Raw genomic sequence first — 16,533 nt, 5'->3', positions numbered from 1 at the left:
GCAGGTCGCCTGGTCCCGGTGATAAAACCCACACGACATTTCATTTTTGTTGAGTGAGGGCGGCAACCGCCATGTGTTATAGTGTTGTGTGTTGTGTGTGACTTGCAGGGATGTTGGGAATAGCACAAAAACCCGGTCCCCGAGGCATTGGAATTAACCATTGAAGGTTAAATTCCCCGACTCGGCCGGGGATCGAACGCTGGACTCTCTGAACCAAAGGCCAGTACGCTGACCATTCAGCCAACGAGTCGAACATGTTTGAACTGTATCTTGCATACCATCAGAATTTTGTATTTAAAATACTATATTCCTTCATTAAATATGTAATTAAATTTAAAATTATGAATGAATGTCGATCACATTTTTACGTCATTTTTGGTATATTTTCAGGTCTTATTTATAGGTATTCTCTTAGGCTATTTATAGCCCTAGTTAATACATTGTTCATTGTTGAAGCTAAGCTGAATGCACTACTGTGTATGACTAGGCGGTGTACATTACCTGTGTCCACGGTGACGTCGAAGAGCTTCGCCACTAGATAGCGCGCTTCCCGCGGTCCACGAGCAAGGAAGAGACTTCCCCGATCAGCGTGCGTCAAGAGCCCCACGTTCACCAGGATCTTGTGACACAGCACGTCGATATCGAGCTCATTGGCCACGTCCCGGATCAGTTCCATGAAGAGTTCATTCTCGTCCAATAAATGAAGTTGTTGCCGTCGAGGACCGCTCGCCACAGGCCTGCAACATCCATCCATCGTTCAGACAAGCCTCAGAACTACCCCTTTTTATCATTGTAATAATTACTAGTATATTCCGCTAACAATATATAAATGCTAGGTGTTGTTCGATTATGAAATGAAGTTGTAAAATAAGTACATACGTTTTTCTATATAGCAGTACATTTTCCTTTAACAATCATTACTTTCTTTCTTTGTTTCCAATGAAGACCAGGTCTGCGTTTGAAGCTTAACCTACAATTGTATTGCATCGTAGCAATGTTCTCTTAATTTAATTCTTGTATTTTTATTTTATTAGCTGTCACTATTGGAGGTTTTGTTTCCTGACTTGGTGATACTAAGCGAACTCATTCGTGAAAGCCTTACGTAAACTTGATCGTGTGTGAAGACAAGTTTTTGTTAAAAGTCAGACGTTTGACACAGAGATCTGCTGATTTGCATTGAGAAAGCTAACAGTATTAGGAGCTATCTTAGTTTAAAGGACATGAATACGTTAGGGTGATTAAGTGCTATTCCTTGTACGAGAATATTTTCAGTCGAATGAAAATTTGTAAAAACTGTCCCTATTCCTTTACCCTGTAATAATTTAACTGCATGTTTGTCTCATTTCAGACGCATTTAGAGGGTAGTCAATTTCTTATTAACTAGATTATAGTGCTTTTTTTCATTCCCAGTTTGTGTGGAGGAATCGTGGCTGGCGTTAGACTGGTAGTAAATTTTTAGGGGTAAACATAGACTACCACATCCCCAAGTAAATCTTGACGGTTGGTGATGTCAATGAATGAATGAATCATTGATTTGTATTTAGGACTGCCACTCAGGTGGAAGATCCCTATCGCTTGTTTAAAAAACCCATGCTGCAACAGCTCCGAAGGGTCTTGGCCTACCAAGCGACCGCTGCTCAGCCCGACGGCCTACAGATTATGAGGTAACCTGTGGTCAACACGACGAATTCTTTCAGCTGTTATTCTTGGCTTTCTATACCGGGGCCGCTATCTCGCTGTCGGATAGGTCTTCAATTGTAATCACGTAGGCTGAGTGGGCCTCGAACCAGCCCTCAGATCCAGGTAAAAATCCCTGATCTGACTAGGAATCGAACCCGGGGCCTCCGAGTTATAGGCAGCTACGCTACCCCTACACCACAAGACCGGCCTATCGGTTGTTTACCTAGTCTTTTCTTAAGGGGAGCCATGATTAAAATTTTGAACTTCTATAATTTACGACTTATAAAAACTACATTAAATACAGAAGCACATATTAATAAGATGTAGCCCGACACAAAATTTGGAGTTGATTAGTTTATTCGTTGCAAAGTTATTTAGAAATATTTTTAAAAATATGTTGAGCGGAAAATATTCTTTGCGGCAGTATTTTTCTGGGCTATAATTTCGTAGTCTTGTTAAAAATACTCATATATTTAAGAACAACTTCGAGTTTGCAGTTAGGAATGAACTATTGGAGAGATAATTTTTCAATTGTTTACTATTCATTTAATAGGCAAAGATCTAGTTTCGTGCTATTCTAGGAGCAAAAACATGAAGCTAATATTCGATAATAAAATTCAGAGCTGCTTTCAATTCCTGTAGATATTCAAACATTCTCTGAAATTTTCAGGTGAATATCAGAAGAACTCTGTCGCAAGGAGCATTGTATGTTAGACAAATAGCTGAAAAATATTTTGAGGTAGAAAAGAAAGCAATTGAAAGTTTTAAGAAACATAGTTTCTTTAAAACTGGTCTGGACTGTAAATTACTTGATCAAATGTCCTCCTGATCTTACACACAGCGTAGGCCTACTACAAGGTAAGTATTATTGAAATGGTAGTCCGAAAGTACTTAGAAACGATCGTGAGAGACACAGGCCTGTGTTTGCTTCGTGTACGCCGTACCAGTATCCGTTAAATCCGGCATTTAGAGCTTTAAAAGGATTTAAAAGAGTAAGAAGAACTGGAGGACCTTTTAAGTTTAAAATTGAAAATTCGTTTTTCTTGGTCAAATATCGCAACACTTGAGTCATGACTCCCCTTAAATGATTTTAATGTTGTAGAAAATACATTTCCTCCATTTATAAAGAGAAACAATTTATACCTAGAATCAATCGTGGTGCTATAGAAATTGCTGAACACTCGAATAATTTGAACAAAGTGTACGGCTATTTACTGACTAGATCGTGTATACCCTCCATAGTTAACTTGTCAACATTTTCTAGTTGACTCTGGGGCCCTGGAATAAACTATATTCCTAACAAGGTCTCTCTATGTAGAGTCTAGTTATTATGGAGTGAATGTTGCGGCTAACATCTTTGTTACTGCTTTGAAGATGATCCTGGTAGCAGGTTTAAAATGCGTCAGCATACAATAAGTATTACACGACCTAACATCCCCAAAATTATTTATTATAAGGTGCTTGTTAGTTTGTGGAGTATGTTATTCGTGTTATAACCTTGGCAGCAACATTTGAAGTGTGGGTCTTGTATGTCAGTGATCTGTCTAAAGTTCTTCCTACGTATCTGGAGAGTCTATCCTCTGAGTGTGATGAGTGGCTTAAAATCTGAATGTCTATTGCGGAGATGAAATGTAGATACAACTGTTTTTGAGAGTTAAGTAGGAGACAATATCGTTGGAAGTAACTATCCAGCTTCTCCATATGTGACTGAAGTGTTGATTTTGCTTTAGAGAAATTTCGATCTTGACATAAAGAGGTAATGTCTTCAGCAGCATAAACGAATTTCCCGGATTTGGTTTCTGGTAAGTCATGAATCTACAAATTGAAGACAAGAGGAGGAAACACACGCCCTTGCGGAATCCTATCGGTTAGCCTACGTACTTTGCTCTTTGAATCCCCCGCAACGACCTGGATAACGAGACCTCATACCAAAATAGTAGATACGTAACTAAATCAGATATTGCGCTCCATTATTGGTCATATTCATCCTACCAACAGACACTGGCTATCTGCCTAAAGCAACATGCCAACATCACACGCCATTGCAGCTAAATCACAGCTGGACATCTGCTACGTAGACATTTCGAAAGCTTTCGATTCTGTTGACCATACTCTCTTGCTCCATAAACTCTCCGAACGATTTAATATACATGGCAGTCTTCTGACCCTTCTTGCTGGCTTCCTACATAACCGTTGGCAGAGAGTGGTAATATCAGGCACTTCATCCTCATGGTTACCAGTCACCTCCGGTGTCCCACAGGGCAGTACTCTTGGCCCCTTGCTGTTTTCTTTGTTTATGGACGATCTGCCGTCCGAACCCAACGAAACAGCGAATACCCTACTCTTTGCTGACGACTGCAAGCTATTTAGGGAGATCAGGAATCCAGCAGATGCAGCTCTGCTACAGTCCTCACTTAATGCCCTCTCGAACTGGTGCCGTACTTGGAAACTTATCCCCAATCCACAAAAATGCAGCCACATGACCATAACACTGCGTAAATCTCCTCTACCGACATCATATTACCTACTCGACAAGCCCATCACCGTAGTTACGCAACAGCGTGACCTAGGTGTAATATTCGATACAAAATTACAATTTAAGACCCATATAGAAACATATACAACCAAGGCTATGAAATTACTAGGTATTCTCTATCGCTTCACAGAAATTTCTGACCCCATTGCTCTTCGTCACTTCTTCCTCACGATCGTTCAACCTCTCTTAAACTACTGCTCTCCGATTTGGACAACAGCCGCCCCCTCCAATACTAAGCAGTTAGACAGAGCAGTGTCCTTCTTTGCTGCAATTGTAAGGAACAGAAACCCCAAGCTCAGAAATCTGTCTACGCAGCAGGTATTAATGGCAATTAATGTGTCACCGCTGCACATCAGGCGACAGGTAGCTGACCTGAGTTTCCTCCACGAGATCATAAATGGACATTACCGCTCGGAACATCTTGTTTCTCTCTTCTCTCTCCGCGTTCCTTCCCGTTCCACCAGAACCAAAGACCTTCTCCACATTCCCCACACTCAGCACTCAATACTTCAACGATCTTTCCTAATCCGCCTCCCAACACTCTTTAACAATATTAATAGGAGACAAGAGCTTGATATAGCATCAAATAAAAGTGAATTCGAGAGGTGTGTCAATAGTATCTTAAAGATAAGTTGATGTGAAGGGATTATACCGCCATCTTGACCCACGACGACTTGGCTATGAACATGGACATTCTATGGTTTTCGATTTGGACAGTTATTAGTAGGATGTGTACCTGATCTTGTTATATTTTGTTATGTTTATTATATTTTATTATGAAAGTTTACGTTTGTTAATTAGTCTGTTGACAGTGCAAGTGAAATTTGCTCTGTGTAGCTGTATCTTGTGCTTCGTGAATAAATAAATAAATAAATAAAATCATCACTAAGGAGACCATAATTGCTACTGGAGACATGGAGGACAATTATAAGCAATCAGTGCTCACCAATCGACGTAGATGCGTTAAGAACTAAGTACAAGAAAGAGACAGAAATCGCGGCAACCATCATGGTGCACGGCTGACAACCTTCTTCGGAGATCTTTCAATATTTCAGATGCTTGGAAATATTATCGGAAAGAATGTTCTTCACTGTCACACCATTAAAGTGTTCAAAACTCGTGTGTTTAGCCAGCTGGGTTCCACCTTCCCAGACGTCAGCGGAGAATTCTCAATTGCATCAAGGCAGATGTGAAGTTACACTCATCAAATGGGAAAGGCGGACTTCATCGAACTGCGACTGTGGCGAGCAGTTACAAACAGTTGAACATATTACATTTGAGCGCAACTTCGAGCTTTCCAGAACACTTCGACAGATCTCACATCCAACGAAGCCATCCAGAGGATTTCTAATCTGCACTTTGATTTATAACCAATATCCTGATCCTTAATCTCTCACTACTGTATGCCTCTTTTATTATGTATATAACGTGCATATTTCTTTGTATTATCACATGCTAAATCAATCAATCAATCAATCAATCAATCAATCAATCAATCAATCAATCAATCAATCAATCAATCAATCAATCAATCAATCAATCAATCAATCAATCAATCAATCAATCAATCAATCAATCAATCAATCAATCAATCAATCAATCAATCAATCAATCAATCAATCAATCAATCAATCAATCAATCAATCAATCAATCAATCAATCAATCAATCAATCAATCAATCAATCAATCAATCAATCAATCAATCAATCAATCAATCAATCAATCAATCAATCAATCAATCAATCAATCAATCAATCAATCAATCAATCAATCAATCAATCAATCAATCAATCAATCAATCAATCAATCAATCAATCAATTAATCAATCAATCAATCAATCAATCAATCAATCAATCAATCAATCAATCAATCAATCAATCAATCAATCAATCAATCAATCAATCAATGCATTTCGTAAAAAAATCAAAAATCAAAACTCTCTTTATTTGCAAATGAGGTGTCTACCTCGGTGGCAAATGGTACACTAAAATACATTATTGTTAAGCACTAAATTTTAAATTAACAAAGAGACGAAGAAAATTTTCCTAGAATACAATATTATACAATTTACGCTAATAATCATCCTTAATAAATTTATATTGTTTACAAAATTCTACTTATATAATATCTTACAAACATAGACAACTCATATACAGTATGTGAAATTACTTCTAATAATAATATACAACTGGTATAAGATTAAAATTAACATTGAATTTATTTACATATTTATATTTTACCCATTTTGGAACCTAAGTAGCATAACGACCTGCTGCGTCTTAACCAGAGCCCCTTTTGCCACCACTTTTCAGAGTTCCTGAAACACGAACACCTTTGCTTTAGGAGTGTTCGGCTTTGCGTTGCAGTTAGAATTTTCAGTCAGAATCAAAACAAGTGAAAGGTTCATCATCCAGGTAGCTGCTAGTCCTAGTCCTTTATTCCCCTTTCCTCTGGTTTTATATGATGCAATGTCGAGTAAAGAAACGTTTTTTGCGTACCTGCTGACCTGTCAAAAAGGAACCTCAAAAAGGAACCACTTTTGTTATTACTTACGTGTTTGGATTTCATGTATCGCATCAATGACTTTATCAGCATTCAGTAGCTGTTCGTAATTTTCTGTCTATTTATGGTGCCCACAGCTTACTTTTGTCCAATACCAAACGGGTGCATTGTTATATTGTGCTTCTGAAATCTGTTGGTCGTCCTTGAGAAAGTTGTCAGTTTTTATTTTCTTTCAAATTTAAAAGGAACGAATGTGTCAGGGTGATTAAATGTTACTCTCGGTATGAGAACAGTTTCTATCGTAACAGAAATCTGTAATAGTTTCCTCTATTCTTATTCTGGTAAATATTTACTTTCTTCAGATGAAATGGTAATAATCACAAAGATCGTACTCTTCAAGAGCTTATTGTGGACCATATTATAACGATATCTGTGTATAAAATATTCGGTTCGTGGCATGTTGCTGTATGGGGAACATTAGCATTTGTTCTCCGAATCCGTAGATTATTGGAAAATAGCATTCGCAAATAATGTGACATACGTGTGTGATTCCAACCAAATAACGTATCATAAAAAATGTTATCTCTCGGAAGATGGCCGTGCTGTACTTTCAGAGTGGTATTTCATAATAAACGTGGCAGTTCTAATATTTTTTCCAGTCTACAGTTAGCATTTCTGCCTGCTTGAACTTAGTGATATATACTTGCAGTATAGGATATACCAGGCGGGCTGCGAGCGCCGTACTTTCTACTAACAAATGTCCAGCATGCAATAGTGATGCATGGGATGCCTAATCACTTGTTTTCGGAGGAGCGCTAAACGTGCCGTGTTATGAATGTTGTGAAACAAATAGCAGTCATTTAACTGTACACGTCCTCTTACAGGGTGCATTTGTAAATACGTCAAAGGTGCAGAAGAGAAAATGTTATAACTTGCTATTTTATACACGTGAAGACATTCCACACTATAAAAGACTTGTTTGTACGAAGTCAAAACTAATACTGTTCGGCGAAATACGTGTGAGAAAGCAGACGTCTGTTTGGAAAGTCGTGTGCATACTGTCTGCGAGCTTCGGCTCCATTCCGTCGAGATTCTCCGTAGATTAAAATGATATCTGTGTATTCGTCGTTGCTGAAGACACTAGCCATTGCCGATATGCAGACAGCAAATATAGTGCTCCTGAACCATACACCAGCCTAGTGCTACGCGGTCAAAAACGAGGTTTACTAATGAAAGGGGTTGTATTAGACGGGTAGCGCTGAGGATCATACTGCGAGCGACCATCTGGTGTCTACCTCTTCACATTCTGACGTAGCGTGCCTACTGGCAGTATTACCCCTGTGATAATCAGTTAGTAGATATTCCAGTCATCATTTGTGCATGCGTGACATTTATAAGTTGCAAGTACGGGGCTCGCGAGTCGCCTGGTATATACCGTAGATGATTCTAATGACAAAGTAAAAGCTATCCATTCAAGTTATCTGTTTCTGACATTGTCAAACATTTTCAATCAGAAATGACTTTCACGGCCGCAGATCTTACAATCACAGGAATAGAACCAGCTTTTGGTTGGTTAGGCCGTGTGCATTTTTGCAGAGTTTCGCCCAGACGTGCCATTTGGGCTCATCAGCTGGATTGGCACGCCCCTCCAGGACTCTGCTTAGCAGTGGCAGACAAAGCGCATGGTCCCGTCGTGTTAGCAAATAGGGATTGCTACCCTGCTAAAGGAGAAGTGAATTATCCGTTTCCAAAAATATATTACTCCCCATGGAGTTAGAATATTTGAATATTCTATTCCTGTGATTGTAAGATTTTCAATCGGATTTACAGTAAGTTTAGTAAATTACCAGGCAAACGCAAAAGAACATGCTGCTCTGTATGACACTCAAACACAAAAGGCGACATTTTAAAACACAAATATGTTGCAAACATGATGTTATTGTGGTGAAAACTCTCATAAAATTAATGTCATGAAAATACGTCGCTAGAATGTGAGACAGCAAGTGTTATTATTTGTACAGGTATTATAAAAACTGTTTCTACTTACCGACTCGGTGATTTCGCTTTCTTGATGGGCGAAGAGGCCAGCCACATCTGGAAGAGCTCAGACGTCACAGAGTTGCGCTTGCTGCGTGGTATGATGCCACTCGAGTTCTGACCAGACTCCTCTTGCTGAAGACTAGCAGTGGACGAACTGGCGGAGGCAAGAGGATACCCTCTGAGAGATACCAGTCTTCGGATGAAGTCGGAATCTGCCTTCTCCAGGAACCATCTCTCCACTGCCTCGGGATGTTCTTCAAGGAGGCTCGATACATCGACGCTGCTTGATCGACGAACACAGTCGTCGGCCCTAATATCGATATTACTCGGTCTTCTAATGTCGAACAGCCTCGGCACTTCGATATTGCTGGACCTCCTGTTACCACCATCCTCCACCCTACCGCACCTGTCGGACCCCATTTCTGGTGTCAAGGGAACCTCAATGCAAGCTTCTTTGTCACAGTCATCTTCATCAATATTGGTTAACAATATTGTGCTAATGCTTGTTCCAATACGCTTAGGATCGTCCTCAACTCTTAACACTTTCATCACGTCCGGTTCATTCACTAAGTTTTCCGAGTCATCAAAATCATTATCTGCTACTACCACTGGGTTTATTTTAACTTCGTTTGAATTCTCCGTCATCTTAGCTAAAGTCATGAACGCACTCATCAACTGGATTGTCTAACGCGCAACATGTTTGTTGCACCATATTCAATAGAGAATTTCTGTGTGGAAGGTTAAACGAGAATTGAATCTGAACGAATGGATTTACTCCAAAGCAATTTGTTTGAGAAGACATAATACTTTATAAAATTACTTTCTTGACTAGTGAATACGTAGTATGAAATAGAGTTATCTGAATTACACAAATATGAAAGTTAACGTTTTATGAATCACCACAACCTTAAGTTCAATTTCTATATGTATGTAGGTCTACAAATGCAAGTTAGTGTGCGTTATGCAAGGAATTCACCCTCTATGTTTAAACCCCATACGCGCTACTATAAAATAATGCGAGTTCACTCCAGAGAATGGAAATTATCAACAATCGATTTATTAACACTAATGGACTCTTCAAGAATTATCTCTAGTACTTCAAAATATTGTTGAAGGACAGTTATGCACATTATTTGAGTTTATTTCAACATTACTAATACCATAAATAACATTGTAATATAGAAAATCGTACACGTAATGACAGTGGAAAAACATATTTCATTTGTACGAAGGTAATGTTTGTCGATAACTAATTCGTCACCAGTTTTCTGGGTAATTTTGGTTTCTAAATCTTATCACAACGAACACAGATTCTTCCCTGGAAAAGTGAAAGAAATCTTGAGAGAAACTCGTCACATTTCCTCTCAGAAACAGTAAGCTGGGAGAAGAAATCATCTTCCAAATTTTGCTGAAGTTCTTCACGATATAAAGTTATTTATTGATGAATGTGAATATTGTGGATTTTTGATCATAAAGACCATTTTCTTGAACACACAGATTCTCAATATCTTCAGCGGAAGTTCCTCTCGTACAGTGGATCCAATCGTGCCATCCTTGCAGCCTGAAACAAAAGAGAAAGATTTCTTTCAAAGGCTGTTAAACCAAGAGTGTGTTCTGGTATTCTACAAGCGGACAGTGTGCCATTGAAAAGGTTGATTAAGGTTTCAAATATTCATATACACATTGTGAATGAATGCACTGGTATAATAGGATACTCGGTTGGAAAAGGATTCGGGAAAGAGGAAGTTTCATACATAGAAGACAAGACGGGCCAACAGTGATAAGATCAAATTCTATACAAGGTTTACTTTTATTCGAGTCAGAAACAAACAAAATATGTAGATGCACAGATGACAATCTTAAATTAAGTCACACCACTGTAGACCAGTGACGTGCAATCTCAACAGCCTTTGGTGTCGCAAGGAGGAGGTATTCTTTTCTACAAGATGCAGTGCACAGCGTGCAATCCAGTAGATGTTCCATGGTCTGGGGTTCTCCTCAGTCGCAGTTAACGTTGTCGACAGGAAAGTGCCATTTCTGGAGATTGCTTTTGGATCTTCAAGCTCCAGAACGAAGACTATTGAGTGACCTCCACACAATCCACAATGGGAAGAGTGACACCAGAGTTATTCATACAAGGTAGTACGTTGAAATTCAGAAAATCATGTGTACAATCATAAGGAACTGTAAGAATTAATTAAGTATTGTGTAACGATGTAATATTTTTTTAAATCATTATGTATTTTGTTTGTAAAGACCTGCTCGGTTCACCCGGAAGGGCGTTGGTTCGCTTCCTCGCCAGGATGTCGAAAAATTTAGGAAAGGAGCTTTCCACTTTCGGAGGTGAACGTGGCCCGGTGGTTCACTCAGCCTACACCAAAAATGAGTACTACGTTAATTCCTGTGGGCAAAGACGGCCGGGCGTAGAGCTAACCACTCTACACCACCAACTATCCAGATTACGGATAGTGACATTCTTTACTTTCCATCCCTCCCAGGGCCTTCGTGGCCTGTACGGAGATTGATTTGCATTTTTTCTGTAATAATTATTGTATATACACTTTTAATACCGTTTTTGTATTAAAGTCCATTAAGCTAAAATGAACAAAATAAACAAGATGTTATTTTTAGAAGGAATTAACAACAATGGTGCGCAAAGTCAGAGCAACAAACCTTTAGTCGCTCAAGACAAGGAATAAGCGCATGGTATTGTGTAAGTTCCTCACAAGTACACTCTTCTCAAGACACTGTTGAACCTAGAGATACAAAGTGTATCAAAATTCAGTACTCCAACTCCTAGGTATTACGTAAGGGGGAGAAACAAAATTTGTTTTCGGAATTAACCATAGATATGAAACGAATTATGCGCACGCACAGATGGATCGTTAAGCTTGTACATGTGGCGCAGCGAACCGCACGCTCACTGTCTCTATGTGAGCCTAGGGCAACACGACGGTGCACATTAACCCATCAACTTGAGATCATCCAGCTTCTATTCTTCCTATCACCCTTCAACACAGGGAGTCTTCTCTGTGTCAGGGTGGAAAGTTAACACGCTGTCACCGAGCTCGATAGCTGCAGTCGCTTAAATGCGGCCAGTATCCAGTATTCGGCAGATAGTAGGTTCGAACCCCACTGTCGGCAGCCCTGAAAATGGTTTTCCGTGGTTTCCCATTTTCACACCAGGCAAATGCTGGGGCTGTACCTTAATTAAGGCCACGGCCGCTTCCTTCCCACTCCTAGCCCTTCCCTGTTCCATCGTCGCCATAAGACCTATCTGTGTCGGTGCGACGTAAAGCAACTGGCAAAAAAAAAAAAGAACACGCTGTCATTTGATGTTGGACAGACACAAGCAAGTGTTAGGGTGGCGGAGTCACGATCGAGTGTTGTTGTCATGGTTGTAAGGTGAGAGTATGGCATCTGCTGTTTACAACATGGCAGTACGGACAGTTGCTCACATGTGAAAGCCACTTGGTATGGTTGTATGGTGTACTGAATGTAGTTGGTCTATTGTATGTCTATCCCTTATAAGAGGGTTAAGCGCTATTTGCACTGTCGAATAATCACTTTGGAGGCATTTTATGCACCAATAAGGAACACATTTAAACTCGATGCCGCTACTCACAACCATTCTATTGTCATGGATGCCGGGTGCAAGATTAGTTTAACATTCTTAATAGTTCTATTATCAAATGTTACTAAATTTTATGCACTGCGTCTTTTCTTACATGCAGGCTATTAATTATAAAAAAATCTCTTCTTCTTCTTGGTTCGAACGGACCTACTTTGGACCACGCTTGTTCTACTGTTGGCCTTTGATCTTAGCCGAGTATTAGCGCATTTTCTTCTGTACAACTCCTTTCTTTCATGTGTTCAGGGGGTACCTTTCTTCCGGGTTCTTTTCTGAAATCCATGAACTTCCTTCAGGTTACGCCGTACAGACTTTCTATCTCGAATATCTGATATTCCCAGTTCTTTAATGTTTTCTCTGTTTCTGTCAGCCAAGTGGTACCAATCCTCTTGTTCTGCCAGAAGATGAACAGGCGGTTGGTCAGTTTTTTGGGAGGCAGTCTTGCTATAGGAAGCTATTCTACTTTTCCTAGCACAATCAGAGAGTCTATCTATGTGTTCGTAAAACTCGGAAATGTCCCGTCTACGGAATTATTCATCTTTCTTTACCGGACCTAAGATCTTCCTGATAACTCTCCTCTCTCTCTGACTTCCAGTTTCTCCATCAAACCTCTTCGGTCCAATGAAAGACACTTCATGGCATTCAGAGCTTCTGGTCGTATGACTCACGTGTAGTGCTTCAGTTGAAGATTGCGTGATAGGCATTTTTGTGTTTCCTTTAATTATATTTAATTTATTTCGGCTTAATTTAATTTCATCACTCATCATTTTTGTATTATTATTGATTTAATTTGTATAATTATTGTAATATAATATACGAATATTTCAGTGCCTGGTTAGATGGAAGAGAAGGCCAGAAGGCCTTAATCTTGCCAGGTAAAATAAAACATTACTAACTCCCCGTTTCCTTGTGCGGGGTCAGGGATGACGTGAGAGAAATTTATATTACTACATAATTTTACGGCTGGGTGCCCTTCCTCACGCCAACCTCAGTTGAGGAGGTAATGAAATGTATGACGATGAATGAAATTGAGCAAGGAGGTGGAAGGAATCGGCATATGGAAAAAGAACTGTCCCGGAATTTTTCTAGAGTTGAAAGTGGGAAACCACTGAAAATAATTCTCAGGACGTCGACACTGGGATTCGAACCAATGCGTATCGCGAATGCATAGCTTGGCTGCGTAACCGTAGTACGGCCACTCCGCTCGGTAGGATGAAGTCATGCTCAAAAAGTGAACGCATGGTATACGGTAATTCTTGGCATTCAAAATTTTGTCAGAAACAATTTTAATTTTCAAAGTTTAATTCACCTTCCACGCAAATACAAACCATGTGGAAACTCACAAGAAAGATTATAATGGGTGACTACGAAATTTTCACGACCACATTGAGGTTGTACGGGTAAACCGTCTAGGTTAAAAAAATTTCTGGCGAGATCCTGGCACTCCATGTTCAGATGTTCCGAGATACTGTGGGCCCAAACTGCCTATTGTTCGACGTTAGTGCCCATCCTCACGCAGTACAGTTGTTCGCTGACTTCCTGGAGGCATAAAATATTGCCCGAATGGTTTGGCCCGTCTAAACATGTTCAGAAACACAGTGTTCGCTTTTGCTTGTGATCTCTGGGATATTTTAGTGATCTATGGGCCTTTGAGACCCAACCCGTGGAGTTATTTTGTCTTATATTTTCAAACTCTGTTCATAAATAACATTTTAATTTCATTCTTATAGCGAATCTGGGGCGAAGGAAGAAGAGTATGAAGATGTTGGCAGTAAAAGAGAGTGGTGTGCGTACTGCATACACAGAAAGATCCTATACTCGTGCTGCCAGTGCAAGAAGTACCTGTGTTTGGATCGCGCTGTGTTTTTCTGCAATGTCTTTAAATGTGACATGTAAATATTCCGTTGGATTGAACTGATAGCTAGGATGAGACTGTCCAGTTTTAAACCATTTTGAGTATAAAAATTTTGAGTAAAGTGTTAAATTATGTGTAAAGATTCAGTTATAAATGAATACATTGTAAAATAGTGTCATTGTGATTCAATTATTTGATTTTGTGGTAATAATATGATAATGCTACATTTATAACATAATAAGGTTGCTGAGATTAAAATGATTTTTGATAAGTATGAACGTATTTCAGAATGGGTCTGTGGGGACCAAACCCGTGCTCTCAAGTAACAATGTGACCCGTTCACTGGCGGATTAAATAAATATTACGTAGTTCGAATCGTGTAGTTATGATCACGTTAACAAAACTGTCACGAAAATTTCTTCTGTGAATCTGTTTTAAAACAGGTATCAACTGGACATCCTCCATGATTCTCTGTCCTGAGCGTCTTGTTTCAGTTGTTCATAGCTTCTTTGGCATCTGTTAACACTCCAAACCTTCTTCTTGCACTTACTTTTCTTCCATTTTTCCCTCCATCACCCTCCGTTGAGGATAATTTCGACGTAGTATATGACCCAAACATAATATTTACCCTTCCTTATAGCTTTCGTCAGGTGTCTCTTCTCTCCTACTTTTCTTAGGACTTCATCATTTCTCACCTTATCTGTCCATTTCACTTTTCTTTTCCACAACCATATTTTAAAACCTTTAAAATACTTCGTTTCTTTCGTTCTTTGTTCATATTTCAGCTCCATATGACACCACACTCGACACAAAGCACTCTGCGAACCTCTCCCCTATGCTTTTAAGTAACGATCTATCGATACCCACGGTTCCTGCGAAAACTGTCATCGTAACGATCCATCGTCACCAGCCTTTATTGCTATTATTTCGTTATTTACTGTACATGCCAGATAGCAGCATTTTGCCCAGAATAACAAGAGCACAGTTTTAACCCACGTCATACTCCGCGGGAACTGCCGACTAACCGTATTTATCGATGTTCTTAGAGTTTTAAACATGTGCTCGCTGGAGTTCGGTGTCTTGTTTACGTCGCGGTTGGCGGCAACATTTCTCTTTGGTTTTGTTGACGATACTGATTATTTAGTAAAATTAAGCAGTATCATAGGCATTATATTTAATTTACTTGCTAGTTCATTATTTAAATAGTTTTCTTAAGTAATTACAGTAGGTGCATATTGTTAGTGGAGTGTTAGATATAGACGGATATAGTTCATTCAGGTTAGGCCTAGTTACTTATCGCGTGCGACATGGCGAAGAGATTTCATTAAGCAGACGATGATACCACGGAATATATAGACCATTATTCATGTTATAATGTTTATTTCTCTGAATCAGAAGGTGTAGATGACGATGATAATAATAATCGAGCACCTCCAATAACAAATATGTATTTTATGCAAAAATGCTGACTTTTGTCAATGATACATCAGTTTACACAATTTTTTTTTTTTGCTAGGGGCTTTACGTCGCACCGACACAGATAGGTCTTATGGCGACGATGGGATAGGAAAGGCCTAGGAGTTGGAAGGAAGCGGCCGTGGCCTTAATTAAGGTACAGCCCCAGCATTTGCCTGGTGTGAAAATGGGAAACCACGGAAAACCATTTTCAGGGCTGCCGATAGTGGGATTCGAACCTACTATCTCCCGGATGCAAGCTCACACCCGCGCGCCTCTACGCGCACGGCCAACTCGCCCGGTTTTACACAATTTAATCTATCCTTGGATGTAATGCACATAGAATCTTGGTATTCACCAAGATGGTAAACAATAATATAACCATTCTACTAACATCGTTCAGAAACTTGTGAGTGCACACTTTTTCTCAGAATTACTTCAAAACTTTCCAAATCTGAAACTTGTAACTTAGTTTCTACATGTGTTATTTTCTAAATTGAACCCTTTCGGTTTAGAGATATGACTCACTTGCAGTGATAATAAGTTTACAAACTTTCATGTTGATATATTTACTGGTGTGCTTTCCACATAATTTCAAAAGAAGTGTATGCATAGTGGGGTAAATATGGCTTACAGCTTTCACACATCCATCAGCTGAGAGCTTGGAAGTGAAAGGGTTAATGTCCATGTTACAGCTCCGTATGACACCACACTCCACAAAAACACTTTGCGAACCTCCTTCTTAGATCAATAGGGATTGCCTTAGATGTCAAAAGAGCTTCTACAAGTTTGTATTTTCCAATACAGTAAAGCATGCTTGGGTCGCGAGCCA

Source organism: Anabrus simplex, chromosome 7 (assembly GCF_040414725.1).
Source record: "Anabrus simplex isolate iqAnaSimp1 chromosome 7, ASM4041472v1, whole genome shotgun sequence".
NCBI lineage: Eukaryota > Metazoa > Arthropoda > Insecta > Orthoptera > Tettigoniidae > Anabrus > Anabrus simplex.
Note: the sequence above shows the minus strand (reverse complement) of the source record.